A 26,951-nucleotide genomic window follows, 5' to 3' on the forward strand; every position below is an offset into this window, starting at 1 on the left:
TTGTAATAAAAAAACAGTCAATATGCTACATTTTTATTCAACAAGATAAAGTTTCTTGTGAATATTTTTTCCAATTTCCTAATTTCCAATGAATAACTGAAAGAAAAAAAAACATTTTGCTTCATAATATGAATCCTGGAATCACTATAAATATCTTTGCCGATCCATCTCTGCTGCTTATGTCGTGAATCAAAGTCATGCTATTACTCGCCACTGTATTCTGATCTCTAGATTTCTGTGTGAAATTTAATATTTTGCCTTCTCTCTGCATTGATTAAACTTTACTGCAATTCATAAGCTATATTTATTTTTAAGGCAGTTTGAGTAGTATGTAGACTAACAAATATAAACAAAGAGAGTAGGTAGAAAAAAACCCTTGTTTAAAGAGATAATAGAAAGGCTTTTTAAATAAATTGTCAGAAGGGATGTGGTTTCTTTGGGGGGTGGGGTTCAGGAGTAATGAACCCAAACAGAAACCTTTTCTCTTAAATTTGTATTAACAAATAAATTCAGACAAAACAGGATTGTCCAGTAAGCAACAACACTCGGAACCATTATTCCACAAGATACCATGCAATCTAGTTAATCGTAGTGCTGTGAGCCATTCCATTCTGGTTCTCATAGTAAGTCTTCTTATTAAAATTCCTCCTGGTGTATTTTAAATTTCTTCTAACAACTTTTGTAATGAATGTGTGTGTAAATGCATATTTAAATAACAAATATCCATTTTTATTTAAATAAAATCACAGAGCCTTTGACCTGTGAATTTCTTATAAACGTAGATGACAGTAACTTGACAGTTGTTTCTGTTTGATAGCAATTGGTTATCTGAGTGAGATAAGCTGGCTGTTTCAGGCCATGTATTTTTTTAATAGGTAAGTATGCCCATAACAAAACTGTTTTTAGAGTTATCACTAAACCATGCTTTTGATGGTAGTTAAACCAAAAATTGCATGGAAGTAGAGAATTAATTCATTTTATCACTAGTAATGGGCCCTTCAGAAGCAGTTTAAGGCAGTCTGGTAGGGCAATAGCTAGGGCTGACACTGTTTGTGATATATTTATTTTGTGGAAAAAGAGCAGGCTTTCAGTGTGTACAGAAGTGCTCTGTGCATGTTTTACACTTTTACAGCGCTGTAAGTTAGAGCACTTTTTATAGCACTATAGAGTTGCAGCGCTCTTAAGCATGACAAAAGTTCAGTGTTTAGGTGGGGAGGCTCTGAGCCTCCTTGCACTTTTCAGGTTAGGAGGCAGAGGGTGCTATGCAGCCTCCTGGAGCTTCTTCACTTAGGGGTGTAGGTTGTAGCCGTGTTGGTCTAAGGACACAGGCAGACAAGGTTCTTTGGGTGAATCTGATATCTTTTATTAGACCAACTTCAATATGTCTCGGATGGCCAGGGCCGACTCGAGTTACGCTCGTACGTCAGGGCGGGCTGGTGAATGGAGAGGCAGACACAACTTATTGGTTGCAAAAAACTTTACTCACGCCGCTTGCAATCATGACACAGGTGGTCCAGTCATCGGAACAACCACACGAGTTGCTCCAGCTGGCAGGGCCCAAGCCAGTTAATCCGTCCGCAATTCGAAGCCGGCGGGGAAAGGGGTACGTCGGGGTTGCGCTCGGTGACGAGAAGAAAGATCGATAGGTGATCAGTCTATCGATTGGCAGCCGCAAGTCAGATAACTTAAGAGGCACTCTGCAGCGTGCTCAAAGCTCTTCGACTTGGGCGGAAGTTGCGCGGAATTTTAAACGGCCAGCGAGCCAATTACTAGCCGCCACGTGTGAATAATTTAGCACTGGCCAATAGCGGGGCACAAATTTACATTCGAATGGCGGGAACTCTTTGCACCGTGCATTTCTGTGCTGCAAAGAAGAAATGCATCCTGCAAAGGAAACTGCAAATTGGCGGGAACTCTCCTGCACGCAGGCTCTTAATTGCAGCAGAGCACTCTGCCGTGCAAAGGAGCTCTCATGTGGCCAGGAAATTCCATAGTGCCGAGGCACAAAAATCACTGGGTTGTGACACAATAGTTGGAAAAACAATTATTAAGCAAGCTTTCGGGTTGACGAAGGGTTTTTGAACCTGAAAGCTTGCTTAATAATTGTTTTTCCAACTATTTAAGTTGGTCTAATAAAAGATATCAGATTCTCCACTTATCAGAAATTTGACCAGTATACAGAAGTTATTTAAAGCGCTGTAGGTTGCTGTAAAATATGGTGCTTCAAATTTAATACCTCATTTAACAAGGGTTAATTTAAAGCATTATGCCAATTATTAAAGTGCTGTAAAGCTGTGCACACTTTTGTTAAGTTACAGGAGTAAAGTGCTTAGCAAAAAATGGCAAAAAAAGCAACTTTTGTACACACCCGGAGTATCAGCTTGCCTCCCAACACAATCCCAAGGCCCAATTTAAATGGAAAATATTAAAATAAACAATAGAAAAAGTTTTCTTTTTTTTTTTTTCAATATTGCCATTATTTGGTTTGTGTAATAGCAATAATGATTTATCCTTCTATTTTTCACTAACAGGTGGTGCTAACAGTTGTTCTGTTTAGTCTAGCAAGAATCACATACTGTGTAGTTTCAGATTTTCAATCGCAGCAGTTACTGGCAAGTTCTATATTTATTATAACATATTGAAAGTATGCTTGTGAGACTTTGCTGTTTGCTTTTTATAAACACTACACACTTTTTAAAGCCATCAAGCAAAAACCTTTAAAACATACCCTTCATTTTTAAAAATAGAAAAAATTTACAACCATACAGTGAGCTCATGTCTCTAGTACAGTTCAGTCAAAGGTGGACATATTGTTCTTAGCAGAATGAATAGTTGTACCTCATGCTGTTCAGAAGCAATTGGGCTATAACAAATCTGTATGTCAGCATAACTGAAGAAGGTAAAAACATATTACAAATATACTTCATTCTCTTCTTTCACTGGTTACTTGGGGCATTCATACATAATCCTAAAGGTTATTTGATTTCTTGTATTTTTGTAGGTCACTTGCTGTGTAGAATTGAAGCAAATAGCTTAACAATATATCACTGGGGCCTTTTAGTGACATGAGTGAAAAGTTAAGTGATAAATGAGGTACATATCTCTGAGAGACCCTATATCTATGTTTGCATTTAGATTAACAAAACAAGCAGATGCCACATCTCAGAAATAGAAGTGTAGGAAACTAAAAACTGGAAAGAAAAATGTGCAACAAATAGTTTGGCAGTTACTATGTTTACAAGCTGGTTAAGGAAGTAGGGACGCAATAGAAAGTTATATAAAAACAATCCTTGTTAAAGATCTGAGAATAAAAAGAAAATTATGTAGCATTTGTGTTTCATCAGATGGCCATGGACATAGCTACAGTACTTGTAAGCCTCATTTTGGGAAGATCTGGAAATCCAGGGTTTTTTTTATTAGCGCTGATTCTGGAGCAAAGTTTTAAGTTGAATACAGGTTTTGCATTTTTATTTTTGCAAAATTCTGAGTAGGATTAGAAATTCCAAGCAAGAAAGACAAAAATAGGAAGTTATTCCACCTATAGTCTACAGTAAAACTTCACTGTACCAAGAATTGTAGGATGTTTACAGTCTTTGTGCCTGTCATCTGGATAAGGTTTCCGAGATTGTTTTTTAAAATTTACTTTCAGTTCTGAGGGTGCCTTTTTTTTTTAACTAGAGAATACAGCAAGAAATGGGAAGCCTTCCTCACTCCAGATTGTTTTGTTATATTCCCATTCACTAGAGAGTAATTTGCTGAGTTTCCTTTTCCAGCCTCCAAAATTATACTGGATCATGATTTCTATTACAATTCTTTTTTCACCTGCACTCAGATATGACACTTGCAGATATGGCAAAATGAGGATCTAAAAGATGTGGTGAGAGAGCTTCCTTGCTATCCAGTCAGATTTCTCCTTTCCTACGTTTTCTGTCATATCCTTTACCCAATTCTCTAATCTATCACCTAATAGAATTATGGCTTGAGATGGGTTTTCTTCCCTTTCCTGCAAGATTAGGAATCTAAAAGGTAGAGGGTATCTTTTGTGCTGTATGTAGGGCTTTATTTGAAGTGATATGGAACCTTATTTATACCAACTTTGATGCAAAAAATGCTGATCTGTACAGCAGTTTCCTTTGCTCCCTGTAACTCACAGTACATTATTTGCAGAGAATGCACGTGAAGCATATATTTCTGCCTAAATATTGACAACTTCAACTTTTGGACTTCTACTGAGTCTGCTGCTGACCTGCATGTCACTGAAAAACTTCTAGGGCTCCATCCATTTGGGTATTTGGGTACTAGACAGTGGTATTAATGTCTACCATCCATGGATAAGTTGGACCTGGGAACATTGTAGTGGTTATCCCAGGGGTAGGCAAATATTGCAGCTGGAGGGCTGCTTAACAAGTTTTGGTGATCTGGCAAGGGCTGCATGGGTAGCCCAGCCCCTTGACAGTTGCCCTACCCCCTGGTTGCCATATTGGGACTGGAAATCCTGCTCCATTACCCCTTACCTTTGCCACCTGGAAATACTCCTTTTGGGAGGAAAGGGTTGCCATCTTGGAATTATAAAAAACCCAAATCATATGCTAAAAGTCAAACACCTACCATAGCATATTTTAATTTTATTACAAGAAATATTTGTCATGATTTGTGTTTGCATTCTGTATAGCATAATAACTAAAAATAAAGTATTACTCTTCTATATTGTGTGTAGGGTGTGTGTATTGTGGGGTGCGTATGTAGTTGGGCGTGGGATGTGTGTGTGTGGTAGGGTGTGTGTGTGTATATGGTGGGGTTTGGGGATGTGAGGGGTGTCACTGTGTGTGTGGGGGTCACAGGGTATGTTGGGAGTGTGTATATTTTGGGGGGTTGTGGGGCAGGGCAGAGGACATGAGGGAGGGTGGTAGACTGTGGGGACCCTCCACACACACTCCCACATGGCGCACAGCCCCCACTGCCGGCAGCAGCAGCAGGCGGGAGCGCTCGGGATGCTTGTGCCTGGTGCAGGCACTGCATATTGGAGGTGAGGATCACAGTCTGCCTGGCCCCGCTCTATCACAGACTCCACACAGTGCATCTGCAGCTCCACACTTGCATGCCACAGAGGGAAGCCCTGCACTGGACCTGGCTGCCTTCGCTGCTCCCTGCCATGCAGGTCCTGGGAGTCAGCGGGGAAGCAGGGGGTGGGGCTCCCTCCACTTCTGGTGGAGTCCCAGGACCTGCATGGCATGGGGTGAGGAAGGCAGCCAGCTCCAGCACAGAGCCTCCATCAGTGGCATGCAAGTGTGGAAGCTGCAGGCACACTGAGTGGAGCCTCTGTGATAGAGGCGGGCCAGGCAGGCTGTGCTCCTTGCCCCCATGCTGAGCGCTGGCTGGAGCCACACGCCACTATGTGCCAGTGCCTGTACCAGGCACAAGTGCCCCAAGCGCCCCTGCCTGCTGCTGCTGGCAGCAGGGGCTGCGTGCCATATTGGGGAGTGTGTGTGGGGGTCCCCACATTCATCCACCCTCCTTCACAGCCCTCCCACCCTGCCCACCTGAGCTCTGTGCTCCCGCCCTCCCCACACTGGATGCAGGCTCCGCAGTGCTGTCAGCCCCAGCCCCATGCTCCCTGCCTCCACCCAGTTGCAGCTCCCCCTGCCTCACCCCCACTGCTTCCCTACCTGCTTCACAGAGTAAGTGGGATGCCAGGGAAGTTTAGCAGGCCCCCCTGGGGTGGCTGCAGCAGCTCTGCCTGGACGCTGCTGTTGGCTGGGCCAGGCCCTTTTGCCCATGAGGGTAGGAGCGAGGCACAATAGGGTATATTGGGGTGGGAGGGTATATATGTGGGCACCTCGCTCCTACCTTCATGGGAGAAAGGGCTGGATGGGGTACAGTTCATTCATGGGTGCCCGTGGGCTGGGTGAAAGTGCCTGGCAGGTGGGTTCTGGTCCATGGGCCATGTTTTGCCCACCCTGGGTTATCCCCACCCAACGTGTTGGTGGCCTTCAATACTTGGGTACATGGTCCACTTGAATGCTAGCATTCTTATAGAGTTGAACATTTCCATTAAAATCCTACTACTGTAGAGGCATTTTCACCAGAACATGGCTGGATACTTAATTGTTCTAAATAGTTGGACTACTTTATGGATTCTACAGGAGAAAGCTGTCAGCAGTTTGGCACTAAAAAATCATGATAAATTAATTTACAGATTTAAACAGGAACTCTGCAAATTTACTTTAAATTACATTACAGGATATGATTCTTATTTTTTCAGTTGGCAACCATCACTTATACAGAGAGTATATAAAACCATAGTGGATAAAACTGTCAGTCTTATTACTCAATAGGCTGCTTCCAACTGAACATTCTTTTTTGTTAACCTATTTTTAGTACTAAATTGTATTGCCTAGTGAGTTACATTGGTTTTGATCTGATGACATATTAAAAATATATACTTAAACACATTTTACTTTGGTGCAAGGCATTTTCTACTTTTTTTTGCTAGAGGGAATCTATTACTTTAGCTACAAGTGGCTCTTTAAATCCACATTATATACTACTGTTCAATTTTTTGGTGAAGTAAAACATTTTAAACATGAAATGATATTGTTTCTTGAAGAAAGGTAATTCAGAAAAGAGCCACTTTAGAAGGTGACTTTGAGCCTTAGGTTTCTATACATTCCCTTAGGAGATCCAGCAAATAAGTTTTTCTGATGCATTTCTGCTCAGAAGATGAATATCTTGTCACAAGAGATAACATATGCAGCTCTGTATCTATTGCACTAAACATCACAGCTGTTTTTAATTTAGCATCTTTGTTATACAATGACTTTAAAGGGCCAATGTGGTTCCCATTTTCAAAAAAGGGAGGAAGGAGGACCCAGGGAACTATAGGCCAGTTAGTCTTACCTCGATCCTGGGTAAGTTTTTTTGAGAGAATTATCCTGGTGCATGTCCGTGAGGGGCCAGCAGGGGAGGTTATGCTTAGGGGCAATCAACACGGGTTCATTAGAGGCAGGTCCTGTCAGACCAACCTGGTGGCCTTCTATGACCAGGTCACAAAATCCTTAGACGCAGGTGTAGCAGTGGAAGTAGTCTTTCTGGACTTCAGGAAGGCCTTTGACACTCTCTCACCCCATTCTCATTAAAAAATTAGCGGACTGTGGTGTTGACACCTACACAGTCAAGTGGGTCGCTAACTGGCTGGAGGACCACACCCAGAGAGTGGTGGTGGACGGGTCATTTTCGACCTGGAGGGATGTGGGCAGTGGGGTCCCCCAGGGCTCGGTCCTCAGACCCGTGCTGTTCAACATCTTCATCAGTGACTTGGACGAGGGGGTAAAAAGCACCCTATTCAAATTTGCCGATGACACTAAGATGTGGGGGGATGTGGGCACGCTAGAAGGGAGGAATAGGCTGCAATTGGACCCAGACAGGTTACAGGGGTGGGCAGATGAGAACAGGATGGGTTTCAACACTGACAAGTGCAAGGTGTTGCATCTGGGGAGGAAGAACCAGCAGCATACCTACAGGCTGGGGAACTCCCTTCTTGTCAGTGCAGAGGCAAAAACGGATCTTGGAATCATTATTGATGAACATGGGCCGACAGTGTGGGGGTTAGGAAGGCCAACGGCACCTTGTCATGCATCCACAGATGCATCTCAAGCAGGACCAAGGAGGCGATCCTCCCGCTCTATGTGGCATTGGTCAGGCCACAGTTGGAGTACTGCATCGAGTTCTGGGCGCCACACTTCAGGAGGGATGTGGACAGCATTGAGAGGGTCCAGAGGAGGGCCACCTGTATGATCAGGGGGCAGCAGGGCAGGACCTACAAGGAGAGGCTATGGGACCTGAACCTGTTCAGCCTCCACAGGAGAAGGCTGAGGGGGGATCTAGTGGCCTGTTACAAACTAGTCAGAGGGGACCAGCAGGCATTGGGGGAGTCCCTGTTCCCCTGAGTGCTACCAGGAGTGACTAGAAATAACGGTCACAAGCTGGCAGAGGGTAGATTTAGATAAGACATCAGGAGGCGCTACTTCACAGTCAGGGCAGCTAGGATCTGGAACCAGCTTCCAAGAGAAGTGGTGCTGGCTCCTACCCTGGGGATCTTTAAGAGGAGGCTAGATGAACACCTTGCTGGGGTAATTTTACCCCAGTGCTCTTTCCTGCCATGGCAGGGGGTCGGACTTGATGATCTGTCAAGGTCCGTTGTGACCCTACAAACTATGAAACTATGATTGTTTTTTTCTTCTCAGATTGTAGCCAATGCCCAGATCCACAAGGTTTATACTCTAGATTAGTGGTGTTCAACCTTCTGGCTCTGTGGATGAGATGAGTGTCAGGGGGCCAGTCTTTGGGCTGGATCCAGTGTGAGGTCAGCAGATGGAGTGGTCCTCAGATGTGATCTGGGATGTGAAGCAGTGTCATCTGGCTTTTGGGCCTCCCCACCAGTCTGGAAATTTGGGAATGGGTAAGCAGTAGCAGCATTAATTACTGTGGCTTCCAAACCTGTTTCCATATCCATGGCAATTAATGTTGCCGCTGCTCCCCCAGCACCAAATTTCTAAACCTGTGTGTCATGTTGTGGGTTTAGTTCACTGAGTTAGGAGCCACTTTAACAAAGAGAAACAGAATCAACAAATCCTACAGTAGAATCAGACTGATTTTGTTTAGATTGAAAAATCAGTTGAACTAAATGGGTGTTTTTTACATGTGCGCTGGCGGTGGGGGATGCTTTAATTAGAGAGGCTCCAAGAACCACTCTAATTGCGCCTGCAGAATTTCATGTAGCAGTATCCCTACGCTTCAAAATGGCAGAGGGGGTGCTTTAACTGAAGCTCATCCAGCACACTTTAGTTAAAGCACAAATGCTGCCATTTTGAAGCAGGGGGATGCTGACAGCACCCAGACAGCCATGAGACTCCTTTTTCAGCTCTCTGCCCATCTCTGGCTATATGTAACAGAGGTATCCTGGAGGGATTCTGAGTTACAGCCTAACCCTTAAAGGTATACAATCCTCACAGTACACTGGGCAGATTGTATGGTTCCATGGGCCATATTTAGCCCATGGGCTGTAGGTTGAGTACCAGTGATATAGATTTTACCAAGATTAAAAAAAAAACCCATAGGACAGTCACACTAAACAAAATTATAGCAAAACCAAACAACCCCCCCCCCCCCAAAAAAAACCAAACAAAACAACAAACAACCTGTCACGGTGACCACTTATCTGTATTTTATTAAAATCCTTGTAAGCTAATATAAAAAAAATCATTTAATGAAAAAATTATCAAATGATATGCATCACATTATAAAGCAATCTTCTTTTATTACGCACAATTTTTCTTCACAGCCTGGTAAATGGTTTGATTGGGTTTGAACCTCATTTAAAATGAAATGGGGAAAAAAATTCCTAAGCTTTCAATGGATTGACTGCAAGTTTACTGTATTATAACTGAACATAGAATTTGGTCTTTTGCATTTATCTTCTGTTGTTAAGATTCATAGATTCATAGATGTTAGGGTCGGAAGGGACCTCAATAGATCGAGTCCGACCCCCTGCATATGCAGGAAAGAGTCCTGGATTTAGATGACCTCAGCTAGATGCCTATCTAACCTCCTCTTGAAGACCCCCAGGGTAGGGGAGAGCACCACCTCCCTTGGGAGCTTGTTCCAGACCCTGGCCACTCTAACTGTGAAGAACTTCTTCCTAATGTTCAATCTAAATCTGCTCTCTGCTAGCTTGTGGCCATTATTTCTTGTAACCCCTGGGGGCGCCTTGGTGAATAAATACTCACCAATTCCCTTCTGTGCCCCCGTGATGAACTTATAGGCAGCCACAAGGTCGCCTCTCAACCTTCTCTTGCGGAGGCTGAATAGATCCAGTTTCTCTAGCCTCTCCTCATAAGGCTTGGTCTGTAGGCCCTTAACCATACGAGTGGCCCTTCTCTGGACCCTCTCCAGGTTATCCGCATCCCTCTTGAAGTGCGGCGCCCAGAATTGCACGCAGTACTCCAACTGCAGTCTGACCAGCGCCCGATAGAGGGGAAGTATCACCTCCTTGGACCTATTCGTCATGCATCTGCTGATGCACGATAAAGTGCCATTAGCTTTTTTGATGGCTTCGTCACAATGCCGACTCATGTTCATCTTGGAGTCCACTAGGACTCCAAGATCCCTTTCCACTTCCGTGCCACCCAGCAGGTCATTCCCTAGGCTGTAGGTGTGCTGGACATTTTTCCTCCCTAGGTGCAGCACTTTGCATTTCTCCTAGTTGAATTGCATTCTGTTGTTTTCTGCCCACTTGTCCAACCTGTCCAGATCTGCTTGCAGCTGTTCCCTGCCCTCCGGCGTGTCCACATCTCCCCATAGCTTTGTGTCATCTGCAAACTTGGACAGAGTACATTTCACTCCCTCGTCCAAGTCACTGATGAAGACATTAAAGAGTATCGGGCCAAGGACCAAGCCCTGCGAGACCCCACTGCCCACACCCTTCCAGGTCAAAACCGACCCATCTACCACAGTCACAGCCTCTTAACTTGTTCACCAGTATGGGGTGGGCTACCGTATCGAAGGCCTTCCTGAAGTCTAAGTATACGACATCCACCCCTTCTCCTGTGTCCAGGCGTTTCGTAACCTGGTCATAAAAAGAAACTAGATTGGTCAGGCACGATCTGCCTGCCACGAACCCGTGCTGGTTTCCCCTCATCATAATTTGTCCTGCCGGGCTCTCACAAATGTGAGCCTTGATAATTTTTTCAAAGACTTTGCCAAGGATGGAAGTGAGACTGACTGGTCTATAGTTGCTCGGGTCCTCCTTCCTCCCCTTTTTGAAAATGGGGACCACGTTGGCCCTTTTCCAGTCCTCCGGGACTTGGCCTGTGCGCCACGAGCTTTCAAATATTCCCGCCAGTGGCTCTGCAATGATGTCGGCCAGTTCCTTCAGCACCCTCAGATGGAGCTCATCCGGGCCTGCCGACTTAAAGGCATCCAGTTCTTCCAAATGACTCTGCACCATCTCAGGGTCTACACATGGTAGTCTGGTGCCTTGCTGCTGCCTCTCTACAACCCCAGTGAGAGAATTGTCGTGCCCCTCACTTAGGAACACTGAGGCAAAGAACTCATTGAGGAGTTCAGCCTTGTCCCCTCTGTCCGTCACCAATTGTTTCTGCCCATTTAGCAGGGGTCCTATTCCTCCCTGGGCCTTCCTTTTACTCCCAATATATCTAAAAAACAATTTCTTGTTGTCTTTACTTGGGTTGCCATCCTCAGCTCCATGGCAGCTTTGGCCCGTCTAACTGCCTCCCTACAAGCACGAGCAGAGGAGGTATATTCATCTTTGGTGATCTCTCCCTGTTTCTACTTTTTATGTGCTCCCCTTTTGTCCCTTAGGCTGCCCTGGATTTCTCTGGTCAGCCAGGGAAGCCTCCAGCTGACCTGCTGTTAAGCTTCACATAGCGAGAAAAAATATGGAAAAGAAAGAGATTGAAAAAAATGTTCATTAGGAATTAAATCAACATGGGGCCCGTCATTATCTGAATTATTTTCTAATTTGTTAGATGTCGATTGTACAGTACCGAGTACATTTCAGATGCTTAACAGATAATAACATGGAACACTGAACTCTTATCATGCTCATCTTTTCATAGAAAAAAGCTTTTGAATCATCATCAGAACATCATTGTGTTTGTAGGCACATTCCCACGGGAAATTACTTTAGGTTACAAATAAAAATTTTCTTTAAAATTAATTGAACATATCACACGGAGGTAGTTTTGTCCACTTTTTCAATGACTACAAGCAATGCCTTTGATATAAAAGTCACTCTAGTGTGAAAACTAATTATTTCTTCTATTTGCTTGTTGGCTTGTAATATAACGTGCTCAGAAGTAGTGTGAAGTTTTTAAAGCACAGCTCAGTTTGGAGGTTATTCCAGTGTGTCAGTTGTTCAGATCTTACTATTCTCATTCAGCTTTATTTAAAACAGTTAGCTGCTGCTTAGTAAAAACGTCCAATGGAGTAAATTTTCTTTGTTACTCTTTGTTCATACTGATTAGGGGTGTGCGAAGTGGGCTGTATTTGATTTGGATTTGGCCCGATTTGGGGGACAGTGATTCGATTAACTGATTTGGATCACTGTCCTGATTTGATTCGACAGAATTTGAATCTGAAGATTTGATTCCAGTTTGGAGAATCAGTGATTTGGCCATGAACACTGCTTTATATATTTTTTCTATGTACAGTAAAAGCTGCGCTATCCGGCATCTTACAAGCCGGCATGCTCTACTAACCGGCATGCTGGCTTGTAAGATAAAGTGAAACTGGAAGTTTACACCATGGCACTTCTGGTTTCTCTGAGCCCCCATGGCCAGGGGCAAAACAGCCTGTGCTGCTGAGCCCCCTTGGCCCGGGGGCATAACAGGCTACGTGGGGCTGTGTGGGGCCTGCCTCCCTGTCCTGTGGAGTCTGCAGGGCCCACGGGACGGGCGGCGATGCAGCGGGAGGGATGGTGATGCCACAGGAGGGATGCCCCAGACACGGTGGGAGAAGCAGCAGCCAGGGCTGCTGAATTAACCAGCATATTTTGTTATCCAGCATCCCCCATTCCCGGGGGATGTTGGATAACAGAGCTTTACTGTACCTTGAGGTACTAGGCGTGGCTTGTGAATGCTGAGATGGTGGGGTGGATGGAGCATCCCATAGGAGTCCCCTGTGCACTTGGTGGCAGACCTGGAAGTGGCCGCCGAGGACGTGGGGGATCCCGGGTTCCCCCCCAAGCTCAGGAGGCACCAGTCACCGAGCTGGGGGCATGGGGGTCCCCCGCACGCTTTGTGGCAAACCCAGAAATGGACCAGAAGTACTTCTGGTCCACTTCTGGGTTCACCTCTGAGCACACGGAGGGGTCTCCCTCCTGTGGGATGCTTAGTCTCCCCCACCATCTCAGTGTTCATGAGCCATGCCTGATACCTCAAGGTATGTAGAAAAAACATATAAAGCTGTGTCTATGGTCGAATTGTCAAAACTCTGAATCTCTCCAAATTGATTCTTAGGCTTCCAATTCAATTCAGAGAGATTAAAGGGTCTCTTGATTCGATTCGGATTCGGAGATTCAGCCACCGAATCGGGCCGAATCTCCTCTGAATCAAATCAGCAACTGAAGCTTCACATAGCCCTAATGCTGATGTATCTGCACTGGTGTTTCTCTGGATTTTCAGTGGTAGAAATGAGAGCAACCTTTGGGAAAATGAGAATTTTACCTCTTCAAAAGTGAGTATGGCTTCAGGAATTGGTTCAGTATGATTTCTTTAGTTTAAGACCCCTTTATTATTGACATTAAATGCCCATTTGTATAGTATATTTGGGAAAGTAAGTATAGGATTCCTCTAGATATGTGGGGAACAGACTCAATTAATTGAGTCTGCTGGACCATGCTAATTAGCATGCTCCAGCAGCCTCTGCATCTCATGTATCAGCATCCCTGTGCTTCAGAATGGCAGTAGAGCTACTTTAAATAAAGTATGTTCAATGAGCTTTAGTTAAAGCACCGTTTTGAAGTATGGGACGCTGATACATGAGATGCTGTGGGTGCAATTACAGTGGTTGTTGCAGCTGCTCTAATTAAAGCATTCCCCCCGCCTCCCTCCTCCCTCCGCCACCAGAACACATCTAAAAACACCCATATAGTTCAACTGATTTTTCAATCAAAACAAAATCGGTCTGATTCTATTGTAGGATTTGTTGATTCTGTTTCTTTAGACTGGGAGGGGGTTATTCCCGTAGATTTTAGTTTTTTATCTATTATATACAAGGTGTTTTGCTTTTATAATTCTGACACATTTAGAAGATTTGTACACAGTTCACCTATAAGGTCACAGTCCTGCTACTATAGCTCTATTCATAATATATAACAGTTAGACATATTTAGGTCTTTGCAGTGTCAAAGCTAAAATAGGTATGACCCTGGGATAAGTAAGCATTATTATACAACACGTTTTAAAATGTATTATCTCTACAAAAAGTTAGGAAAATTGTCCATACGAAAAGCAAGCTGGGATGAGGTTGGGTGCCATGAGCAACACAGTTTGCAGACCACACAACCAGCCCCGTGAACACCTGTACAGAGTTCTATCAGTAGGTTTTCCAACCACTTAAACTAAACTGCTTAATTTCTGGTTCATTTGAATTCTGGCAGAAACATACTTCGTCCTCTAAATCTTCAAAATTAATTTACTGTAGTTGGGAATTACAATCAACAGGAATAGTTTATTTTAGCATTCAGATTGCTATTGTTTTGCATCTTTGGCAGGATATTAAAATCTTGAAGCAGTGGATGAAACAACTGGGTTGTAAATTTACTTATGGAGAGTGCAGTTACAATTAATACCAGCTGCAAACTTTTGTATTGAACTTACCAAAAAGGTTAATATATTTATCAATCTATTTTCTTCATCTTTATGTTTTCATATTTTATATGATTTATTCATGATACTAGAATAAGAACCAACAAAAGATACCTTTTTTTTGTGGAAGTAAACTGGAAGAAGAAAAAGCAGCTCATCAGAAAGTTATCCAAATGTTGACTACACAGGCCAAGATCTTTGTTTGCATTCAGAAATAAGTTTTATCCCACACTGACTATTTGAATGTCGTTTATTCACTGTTTTGAGCACACCAAAATAATTAGTGATAAGTGACCCCAACTGTTAGATCTATTCCCCAATAATTAGATACTTAATTCCAAGGTTTGAATAATTTATTTAGCTCTACAGCAGGTGATGCATACCTATTTCTTGTTGGGCTTGATGCTTCTCAGTACTTGTTCAAAATAGCAGTTTTCTTTCTCCAAAGGTGAATTAGGAGCTCCTTTTAATTAGAGTTTCATGGGGATCTTTTTTTCTACTTCCTAAAAACTTTTAATTATTTTCCTTTTCCTTTTCAGTTATGACTCTTTCCAGTTTTCTGTTTTTTCTCTCTTCTTTTCTGCATTATGCAAGGCTTCCATGAATCACCCAAGTGGCTTTAAAATGTGTTCCAAACGTGATCACAGAATTGTTTGGTTTGTTTTGGAATAGACCTTCATGCATCTGGAGTCAAGGAAGTTCCTTCAGGCAATATAGTTTGAAAGGAGTTTGTTTCTTGAAGTTACTTGTAATTCCCAACTACAGTAAATTCATTTTGAAGATTAAGGAATAAAGTATGTTTCTGCCAGCATTCAAATGAACCAGAAGAAGTTAAGCAGTTTAGTTTAAGTGGTTGGAAAGCCTACTGATAAAACTCTGTACAGGTGTTCATGGGGCTGCCTGTGTACTCTGCAGAGTGTGTTGCTGATGGCACTCACCTGAAGGCCCTAGGCATGCATCCCAGCTTGCTTTCCAGGCTCCCCAGACTGCCTATAGGGAATAGGTCAGGGCTGATTAGCTGGCCCACATCTCCACAGCATGCCCTCCCTTTCTCTCCTAACATTCAGGCATTCAGACAACAGACCCAGAGCAGATCTGCTGTCTTTTCAAGCTTGGCATCCAGCCCTCAGGTGTACATTTAAGTTTTTGACTAGTGGAATTGTGATTCCACTGGTAAATATATAATGCTTGTATGTACTCTCTGCATGTGTGCATCTTTACTCAGTGTGTCTGGGTGCTTTACAGATAGAAAAGACAAGGTTAACATTCTGGACTGTCTCTCTCTGAAGGGCAGCACTGACCTTAGACACTGGGAAAAGAGAGCCATCACACCTGTCATATCCTGTGCTGCTGTCAGGGTTGGAGACGCCTGCAGCATAATGGGACAGCCAAAGGACCATTCTATATTAGGACAGCTTTCCTTTCCCTGACCAATGACTTGTAGCACTGCACAGACTCTCTTCAGGCCAGTATTTAGTCTATGTATCTATCCCTGGCTTCCTCCACACTGTATCTGTACCAGGTAAATCCTCCCAGTGCCACAAACATGGGTTGTAGAACATCTTTGTAATCCTCTGGCATTTTTCTTTTAAGTGGAGGTATGGATCTCACTGTGCTGTCTACCTGGATGAATTTTATATAATACCCTCAGGCTACCCTGAGGAACATTTGTTCAAACCTAATAAAGCTACAGTTGCCTTGTTTTAGGCAATATGAATAGTCCCAAAGAAGTTAATCATAAAAATGTTAAATCCAGAGAAGCACAATGCATGCTGCACCTTCCAAAAGAAAAAGAAATTAGGGAATGGTCAACTTAGTTGAAAACACACTGCCAAATTGAATGGGTCCTTACTCTGCTTAAGTCCTTCCTTTCTTTCCTCAGAATCCTGAACTCAATCATCTCATGATTGCTGCTGCCCAAGTTGCCATCCATTACTGCATTCCACACTGTTCCTCCCTGTTTGTGAGCAGCAGGTCAAGGAGAGCATGGCCCCTAGTTGGTCTCTTCAACACTTGCCCCAGGAAGTTGTCCCCAACATGCTCCAAAAACTTCCTGGATAGACTGTGCACTGCCATATTGCCCTCCCAGGAGATGTCAGGGTGATTGAAGTCCCTCATGAGAACCAGGGCCTGTGATTGGGAAACCCATGCTAGCTGTTTGAAGAAAGCCTCATCGTCCTGGTCGCGTGGTCTATAGCAGACCCCCACCACGACATCACCCTTGGTACTCTCCCCTAATCCAGATACTTTCAACAAAGCTATCTCCAGATTCATACTGGAGCTTTGAGCAATCACATGGCTCTTTAACGTAAAGAACAACTTATCCTCCTGTTCTTCCCTGCTTGTCATTCCTGAACAGTTTACACCCATCCATGACAGTGCTCCTGCCATGCGAGCTAGCCATCCAAGTCTCTGTTATTCTAGTCACATCATAGTTCCGTGACCATGCAAGGACTTCTAATTCTTCCTGCTCGCTTCCCAGGCTTTGTGCATTCATGTGCAGACGGACACCTGAGGTAACTAGTTATTGTCTGAATTTGTCAGGAAGAATGCGATGGCCTCCCCTGTTGCCACCTCCTGCTTGTGCTTCCTTCAGGTCTCCTGCTTCCCCACTTAGCTCAGGTCTTTTGTCTGCAGCACCTAGCAAACCTAGTTTATAGTCCTCTTCACTAGGTTAGTGAAGTCGCTCTTCCTTCTCTTCACAAGGTGGATCCTATCTCTTCTTAGCAAGCCTTCTTCCTGGAACAACATCCAGTCTTACTTCTTGGAACAACATATATCTTCTACCTACTTCTTTCTCACGAGATTTGCTTTGGTCATAGAATGCTCTTTTATTCTTCCTGATTTATGCCTAAACTTAATGTGGGAAATATGAGCATTGTGTCACTAAAAGAGGTCATGGGACACTGTCCTGTAACCCATGACTTCAATGAACCTATCATGACAGTTAGGTTCATAATATATCAGGATTTATTATGCGTTAGAACCAAGGTCATACAGTGATGCTTTAGCACTATCGTTCTGAATATGTTCCAGTGATACTTCATAAATTGGCAGGACTGATTAAAAATAGACTTTCCCATTAAACATAGTTCAGCATTGGCTGAGTCCAGCTTGCTGCTCTACAGTACTTACTTACAATGCTTAGTCATAGATATTAAGAAAGTTAGAAGAAGGGATCCACTTAGCCCTTTGGCATACATTTATTTCACAATTCATTGATTAATCATGTGATAAATTGAGACATGCTACACATGAAAAGTATCGTGAGATAAAAGAGGCCTATCAACCTCAAAAATGTTGCTTGAAAACTGTAGAACATCTTGGTAGCTGATGTTTTTCAAGGTTTAATTTGAACTTGTGGCATATTACACATTGGGTGGTAGGTCTTTGCTGGGTCTTCCACTATCCCAAGATGCAAAGCTTTGTCCATTTAACTGGCCACCCATCTGGAACAGCAACCTTAACTACAAGCACAGCCCTGTGCTCTCAGTCATAGCTGTTCCCTCTTCCCCTGCCTAAAGCAAGAAGAAATGCCTCCTTAGACTCTGAGCAGGGTGCCCCTAGTACTAGGCATATTGTATTGGGGAGGGAGGAATTATCCCCTTGACATGGAGGAAGAGGCCTGCTGACCAAGGTATGCAGGGGAAATACCTCTTCTGCACAGAGCAGTGCTTGCTGATCAGGATCCCCTTCATCTGACACTGGGTAAAGCGGGGGGGAGGGAGGGGCGGGAGGAGAGGAGTCCCTTACCCAAGAAGCCAGTCCTGCTGGGGAAATTCCTTCTCCATGCACCTAGCTCCAAAAGGGATGGATTTCTCTGGCATGTCTTGTTTGGCATGGGGGAGGAATTCCTGCCCTCCTGCCCTCCTCCCGCCTTCCATTGCCCAGCACCAGGGAAAGGGAATCCCCATAGGACATTGTTGGGAAGAGAGTTTTCCCATTTCTCCATTGGGGGAGGTATGTCCCTACCCCCTTTGCATTTTGCCTAGTGCTGGAAAAGGAAATCCTCAGCATACCTTGTTCTGTGTAGAAGAGGGATTAAAAGAGGGATCGCACTCTTTGCCTAGAGCTGGGAGCCCCACATACCTTGCTCTGCACAGGAAGGGAATCCCTTGGATGCACATTGCTCTGCCTTTGGGGAAGGAATTTACCCTACAGGTTCTCCAGTGCCCAGTTCCATGAAGGTGGGAGTCTCCTCCCCATCCCTATTGCAATACTTTCTTATAATGTTTATAAGAATGTTTATAATGAAAGGTAGAAGAATGGCTGCATTTAGGCCGTTGGCCTAGGTGTTTGCTAGCACTGGGCTTGATCAGTAGTTAGGTGCTGATTTTAAAGTCGGTGTTATATACTGAACTATTTTCCCCCTTGTCTGCAGCACTTCATCGTTTCTTAGGCTACAGACATCACATTTGGTCAGGGATAAACCATTTTATTCTGGGACAAAGTTTAAATATTCAGACATCTATCTTCACTGTCCTTGGATAAATCCTAAAATGGATCACAGGATAAGAAGAATTAACAGTTAATTCTAGGATGACATAAGAAGCATCTCAATGGTTATCCTGGGATTGCATCGTTGAACCAATGGCAGAAAAGTCGAAGTGCATTCAACCACTCGCTAAGCCCTAATACAAGGGTGATATAAGCACATGTCCATCCCAGGATATTTCTGTTCTGGGACAAATGCAGGCACATTTTGTCCAGGGGAAAATGCAATGTCTGTCTGTAGCCTCAGAGATCCTCACTCAAATAGTGCCTCAGCCGTACCCTACTTGGGTGATAAAATCTGATTAGATAGCAGTAGGTGGTGACTTGCAGCCCCTACTTGAAATGCTCCCATGTCTTTTGTAATACCATTGTTTATACTTTAGTCAATTAGCAGATTAAAAATGATTTTTTACCTTGGGAAAGGATCAGTGTTTATCAGAGAAATAAAACAAAATCCATCTGCATGCTTTCTTAAGATCAGTTTGCTTTTTTGTGTCCTTTAAAGTTTCAAGAGTTTAAGAACTCCAAGAGTGAAGTTAATCAATAGTTTGAAATTTATTTTCTGAGAACAGATTTGTGGAATTGTTTCCTTAATGGTGCCACAATGATCTGTTAGTGATAAAACACTTTAAAATGCTGATGCATTTTAGTATAATCATGTTATCAGGACTGCTAAGAATTGTTGCCTGTTAAAACAAAGTGCCTGTAATGTATTATAAAATAACAAACCAATATAATGGCATGAAGATAGTTAAGGATTCCTAATGTTAGCTGTAATGTTGTGTGTGTCTTCTATTTTTGAATATAATTCAGTTTTCATTTATAACTTTTCAAAGTGCATTTGAAGTACTTAAAGTAGGGTGGCAAGAATCTGGTTTCATATCTTTCCCTGGGCATTTATAGATGTGCTCTGGGTGGTGGGGTGGGGGTGCTTTTAATTAGCAAGCCCCACTAATTAAAAGCACCCAAGCATCATGTGTATCAGTATCCCTGTGCTGAAAAAAAATGGTGATGGGAGCTTTGAACTAAAGCTCCCTGTGCATGTATAGGAGCCCCCCTTGCTTATAAGTGGTGTAGAAATGCATGGTGTAGAAAAACACTCATGATTTTTAATGGTGGGTGTGTGTGTATTTTGTAGATTAACTTGCAGAATCCACTTGTTTAAATTATGTGATTTCACATGTTCACGTATCATAATCTTAGAAAAGTACCAGAGCAGTGATTAGAAATGTTTTACTTGAGGAAAGTGTAGTGATTGAGGAAAGTGTAGTGACAGAAGTTGTAATGTAGACATATTCCTTTACTTAGAATTACAGCTGAAGTAACAGGACAGTTAGCCAAAGAAGTTTTGCAACCTCTACCTGGCCTTCTGATGTGAAGCAATATAGCAGGGACATTTAGACAAAGGTTTGAGTATTACTTAGGAGCCAGGGGGTAGAAAAAAAGAATAAAAAGAATAAAAATCCTTAATATTTTTGCATTTTGTGGGGGAGGAAGCTGTGGCTGTTTTTAATTACTTTACCTTTGAAAAAAGTCAAAATATGAAATTAAGTAAAATACTGTCTAAATATGAGGACTACCTCATACCCTGAAATCTGAGAGACTCACAGAGACTTGTTAAAAGAGGAGGAATGGGAAACTGAGTTGTAAAGACTTACTTCGGTTTGATGTACTAGTCAGCTGTCCTCTGTAAATGAGAGTTAATTGATTTTTGTATTAAATTTTGTAGTTATTGTTAAGAGGGAAGAAGTTGTGATAGAAGTTATAATCTTTATGTACTGTGTTACTTGAAGACTACAAAAGTTGGGAAATGGGAGATGGTCCCTCAGTTAAGCTAGGCAGAGCCAGATGAGATTCTGCAGAGGTTGCTTACTGCTCCACAATTGAAATTTGTGATAGTTCTTCTCACTTGTGTATGCCTGTGTTTATGGAACCTGGTGATCACTACAGAGAGGAGTGAAGGTAGGAGGAAGAAATAAGCAGATTATAGAATCATAGAAAATTAAGGTTGGAAGAGACTTCAGGAGTTCAGCTAGTTCAACTGCCTTTTCAAAGCAGGAATATCCCCAAATATATCATCCCAGCAATGGCTTTGTCTAGCTGGGTCTTCAAAACTTCTAAGGATGGTGATTCCACAATCTCTCTGGGTAACCTGTTCCAGTGCTTTACTACCTTCCCTGTGAAAAGGTTTTTTCTAATAGCTAACTAAAACTTGGTTTGCTGCAACTTGAGACCATTGGTCCTGGTGCTGTTATCTGCCACCACTGAGAACAGCTTAGCTCCATCCTGTTTGGAACCATCCTTCAGTTAGTTGAAAGCTGTTGTTAAATCCCCCCATAGTCTTCTTTTCTCCATATTAAAGCCCAGTTCCCTTAGCCTCCCCTCACAAGTCCTGTTCCTCAGCCTTCTAACCATTTTTTTGTCCTCTATCAGACTCTCCAATTTGCCAACAACCTTTCTGTAGTGGAGGCCCTAAAACTGGACACAGTACTCCAGAAGTGGCTTCACCAGTGCCAAAGAGAGGAAAATAATCACTTACCTCAGTCTCCTGGCAATGCTTCTACTAATGCAGCCCAGTATGCCACTAGCTTTCTTTGCAACAATGGCACACTTGGCCATATTCAGTGTATTGCTCATTGTAACTTCCCGGTCCTTTTCTGCAGAGCTCTTGCTTAGCTAGTTGGTCCCCAGTTTGTATCAGCGCATGGGATTATTCTATTCTAAGCGCAGGACTTTCCATGTGTCCTTATTGAACCGCGTAAGATTTCTTTGGGCCCAGTCCTCCAATTTGTAGAGGTCTCTTTGAATCCTAGCCCTACCTGCCAGCATCTGTACTATTCCCTCCAACTTGGTGTCATCTGGCCTAGTCACTCACTCTCTGCACATGGACACACAGACACAAACACACTCTCCCTCCTCCCATGAACACAGATGCACTCATGCACATGCATGCACGTGCCTATGCAGATGGGTGCATGCTCTGTTCAGTCAGTCTCTGCATATGGACACAGACACAAATAGTCTGCCTGCCATGAATGGTCCCCCACCCCTGCCTCGATTCCCCTCACTCCTTACCCACAGCCCCCCACCCCTGTCCGTGCTGGTGCCTCTCACTCCTGACCCACAGTCCCCCACCCCGGTGTCCCTCGCTCCTGACTTGCAGCCCCCTGCTTCCCCAGCCCTGCTGGAGGGCCCCAGCTATGCCCGTCCTGCCCAGGCCAGAGTGCGGTGGGTCCGATTCATGCAGGGAGTGGTGGAGTGTGTCTGGCTCCACCATGGGCTGGAGGGAAGAGGACGGGAGGCTTGTGGCACCCCTGCCCTGGGATAGGGCTGCAGTGCCCTTTGGGCAGCCTGGCCATGGCCTCCTGCCCCTCCTTCCCCCACTCCCTGGGTAGCAGCTTCTGGCCACTCAGCCCCCCTGAGTACAGTCGCTGGTGCCTGTGCTGCTACCTGGCCACAGAGGTCCCCGCTGCCCTCCAAGCCCCCCTGCACCTTTCCCCTGCTGGAGAACAGGCAACCCTGCCCTCCCCCACCTGCCCTGTTGCAGTTGCAGTCCTCTCTCCCCCTGCCCTGACCAAATGTTTGGAATTTTGCTGTGCTCTGGGGTGGGAGAAGGGGAGGTGATCGAAGCCAGCAGGGAGCACCACATGGGTCTGCATGCCTCTGCAGCTTCAGGCAGGTCCATGTGTGCTCCCTGCTGCCTCTGATCACCCTCCCCCTGCTCCCAGCAGCGGAGCAAAGGGAAATCCCAGAAAACCAGCCCAGACAGCGATCAGAGGTCCTGAAAAGAGCAGAATCACATTTGGGGAAACCCAGACGTATAGTAACCCTATCTCGGCTGCGCATGTGCACTTGAACAAAAGTGTTATGGACAGACAGGCAGATTAAGCCCTTTATTATATTAGAATGAAGGTTGGTTACTCTTAATTCAAGAAAGAACTTACCTTAAAGGCTCCCCTTCAAAGGGAGGGGTGGCAAACTGAGCTGCAAACTGAACTGCAAACTGTCCTGTTTGATGTGCCTGTTCACTTGCTCTAGAGCCAGATACCAGCTCTAGATCAGTCCAGGACTGAAATGGGGACTTAAAAGATAAATCTTGTGCCTGTGCCAAAGGTATACTTCCTGTATGGAACTGAAGTTAACATGATGGTACTTCTATTAAAGCAGTTAGAAACAGTGACCTAAGAGCATTTTTTGTAAACAAAAGAGAATTATTTTTTTAAATATAAAAAATATGTCAGCGTTCTGTCCAGTTGTTTAGAGAATACTCTCTGTAGAAAAACTATTAAATCAAAGCATTGTGTTAAATGATAGAGAACATTTAGAATATACAAAAATTCCACATTTCATGTTAGTTAAAATATTAAAAATTAAATCCATTTTGAGGATTGGGGCATTTATATCCAAGTATCAGATCTATGTTTCAAATATATAAATCATATATTTAATATAATTACAAGTACATAGATTGATGGTTTTACTTGAAGTTTATATCATATACATTTGCTATACTAACTGAATCTGCATTTTAAATTATACACATCACTATTTCCTGCTTTTAGTGTGTCAGTGACTTGACATAACTATCTGTGGTCAATTTAAAGTAATAAAAATTGATTTTTGGAACACACCATCTGATTTCTTTGTAGGTTATCTGAATACATTATAGCTGTGTCGAGACATACTCGGGCGTGTGCTTGTAGTGGCACAAATTACTGCAGTGCACGCCCCTGCACATACGGTTGGTTGTGGTACACATTGTCCCGCAGTTGGTAAACTGCCCTTGCACAGATCTTCCTGGCTCTTCATCTAACGAGATCTGGAGGCTGAGACCAGCACTGGTGCTGGCCCCAGCAGTCTTACCTGGTGGCCTGGGGCAGCAGGGGCACAAGTTAGGCAACATGGAGCCCTGGCCAGCAGCCAGAGTGTTGCTCTGGATGGCCCGGCCTCCATGTATGCTGGTGCATGGTTGTTTTACATGTGTTGCTCCACATTTTTTCCAGGGTTTTTTTTTTTTTTGCTACCAGGAAACCTGAATGACAAATTTTGGCCCCACGCTACAAATCTTCAGTGTGGGGCATGATTTATCATTTACCATGTGTGGTTTGCAGTGTCACAAAGAGAACTGTTGCACCACAGACCGGATGTGCCTGCATGTCTGGATGCAGCCTGTGTGTATATATACGACTCTAGAGCAATTTTCCCTTCCTGTGCACTGCAGAAATAACTGGAGAGTTCAGATATTCCTGATGAGTCTGATAGGTATTTGTTAGAGCTTTTAAATGTAAAGTTCAGCACAGGAATTCGAGCTTCTGTATGCAGTAAAGGGAAGAAAAAAAAAGAAAGCCAGAAAAATCAATCCAAAATCTGTTTTTTTCACGCAAGATGAGCAGTCTGACACTAAGCAATGGCTGCATCATGTTCCTCTACTTTCTTTTCCAATTCTGTCCTTATTTTCCATTCAGCTATAGCTATAGCTCACCCTGTTTGCTCCATTGATGGTGCACTCACCTTAGTCTCCATGACATTTTGATAAAAACTTTAGCTGCTTGCAGATTTAAAAAAAAAACAAATACACGGTACTTTTCTTTAAAACAGCACATTCTCACGCCGAGCCCTGCACATACCCAGAAGAATCAATGTGTTACTTCAGCCTATTTCAGGACTTTTTTGGTGGTTTTTATCTAATAGCATTGAATCAGTTATTAGTTAAAAAACACCAGAAAGCCCTGCTGAAGCACCTGATCTTTACAGGTGCTGCAGAGCTCGGTTGAAGAAACATGCTGCTGTTTCTGGTAAATTGCATTTTTTTTTCTGTTTTTTTTTTTTTAACATCTGCAAGCAGCCTTAGTGGCCAGATTCTGCTTTTTATCTTTCAAGTGCTTTTAGCATGTTTAGATCAGATCTTAAAATCTTATTTTCCCTTGGTTTTCTTGACTCCAGATCTAATAAAAAAAAAGTCCATTGAAGTCTATGTGAGTTCAGTGGGCCAATGCACACTCTTATCTTTTATCTATCTCCAGTCATTTCTTCAGTGTCTCCAGTGTGGGTCCTCTTCTTCATCATCTAACTAAATGGTCTCATCTGTTCTGATGGCTTCAGCTGCCATCTTTGCCGTGGTTATTCACACATTTCAATACCCAATCCTACATTAAGGCCTGAGATCTTAACATATTTTCTTACATGTCTGGGCCATTTAAATTAATATTAACATCATTACAAATGATTCTTGAACTCTTCCTTGCTTTTTCTCTTCTTTTGTCACTGTTAATAGTACCACTATTGCATTGGTCATTGAGGTCTGGAATCTGGCTGCCCTCTTTAACTCAGTTCTCTCTTCAGGCCTATACTTCCTGACCATATCCATTTTTTGCTGCTATTTCCTCCATGACATAATTAAAATTAATTTTTTTTCTCTTAGTCCATACCAGTTAAACTCTGTTCATCCTCTGCCTGAACTATAGCAATCTGTGATTGCTTTGTGTTGCTCCAGAGAGGATAAAGCAGCCAGAATTTACTGGTGACTGGCTTTAAAAATTAAAAAAGGGATATTCTGTATCATCCAAATATCACATTTACTTTTGGTTTCTTATTTAGTATACATTTTTAATAATTAAGGAAAAAGAAATTCCAAGGCAAAAATACTTTAAACACAAGATAAGGCTGCATTATCTGTTGGAAATTTAAGGATAAAAGCATTATTCAGCTGATATTATTATTCCCAACAGAAGCATCACAACCTTAGATAGCTCAGAAATAAGCTCAAACTTAGAAAAATCTAAATATGTCTAAGTATAGAAATGCATGATTAGGGCAACTGTTGTTCTTCACTCAGGATGTTACAGGAAATAGTGCTTCTCAGATCAGGCTGTTTTCAAGTTCTAATAAAACTGTTAGCTGGGAAGAATATGAAAACTAATGGGCCAGTCACGCTTTCATTGAAGTCAATGGAAATTTTATAATATAGCCAGCCTTGGGCAAATTTATTGTGGTACCGATTTTTGCAGCAGTTTGATAGCTTTCTTTTCCCCTACTGATAAAGAGCAAAAGATACCAGAGAATAAAATTACAATATGCTAGATGTTAAACCTGTATTACATAAGGCACATCTGCGCTATGATCTGTTGGTATAGTAATATGAGATCTGCAACTAGGTTGCAGAAATCTACATTTGATCATTTGTATTTATACATATCTTTATTTTATAATATTTGCAATATACATGCATAGTGAAATATATATGCACACATATAACTGACAGTTAGCAAGAAAACAAACCTGAACCACAAGTCAATTGCAAAATTACAGCATATGACAATAATGTATGAACAAACCCCAGAGGAAAGAACAATTAGGCCCAGATTTGGCACCTAAAGCAGGACTTGCATAGACTGAAATTGCAATTAAAAAAACACTACTCTTTGGGCACGTCTACATGTGCTATTAATTTGACTGAATAAATTCCAGTATAGTTGTGTTGGAGTTTATTGCTTCCAGACACTGTGTTTACGCATGTGCCTGGGACCGACTGCAGCACGTTAAGCTGGGTTGAAGCAACCCTGAGCTGGCAGGGAGCTCAGGCTGTCAGCCTGCCAGCTGGGGCTGCTCCAACCCAGCTTCTGGGGAAGATTGCTGCTGCCATTGGTTCCAGGTGGCAGCGGCAGACTCCTCTCATCTAGCACGCAGATCCAGGGGCTCGCACCCCCAGGAGGAGTCTGGTGCAGCCCTCCTGGGGGTGTGGGCCCCCAGATCTGCATGCCAGATGAGAGGAGGCTGCCGCTACTGCCTGGGGCCGGGGCTGAAGCCACTACTGCCTGGGACCGGCGCTGAAGCCAAGTAAGCCCGGCTTTGAAACTCTAAATGTTAAAAAATTTTTGAAACATTTTGAGTACTCTTGTTTCATTTCAAAGCCGTTTCAAAGCCTTTTGTTTCATTTTGATTTCGCTGTTTCGAGCTCGAAAAGAGTTGAAACAGCTTTGAAATGACACACCTGGTAAAATTTTGCACAGCCCTACTGATTCCCCACTGGGTTTGGAGTTGTGTGCAACCAGGGAAACAGGTGCCAGGGAA

General features: G+C 43.3%; 1 protein-coding gene across 1 annotated transcript in view; it reads left to right on the plus strand.

The window, feature by feature from the left end:
* Positions 1–26,951, plus strand: part of STPG2 (sperm tail PG-rich repeat containing 2) — a gene marked incomplete at its 5' end in the record, with an annotated part of 587,105 nt that overhangs the window by 276,477 nt on the left and 283,677 nt on the right. The window lies entirely within an intron of this gene.

This window comes from Alligator sinensis, unplaced genomic scaffold (genome assembly GCF_000455745.1).
Source record: "Alligator sinensis unplaced genomic scaffold, ASM45574v1 scaffold305_1, whole genome shotgun sequence".
Lineage (NCBI taxonomy): Eukaryota > Metazoa > Chordata > Crocodylia > Alligatoridae > Alligator > Alligator sinensis.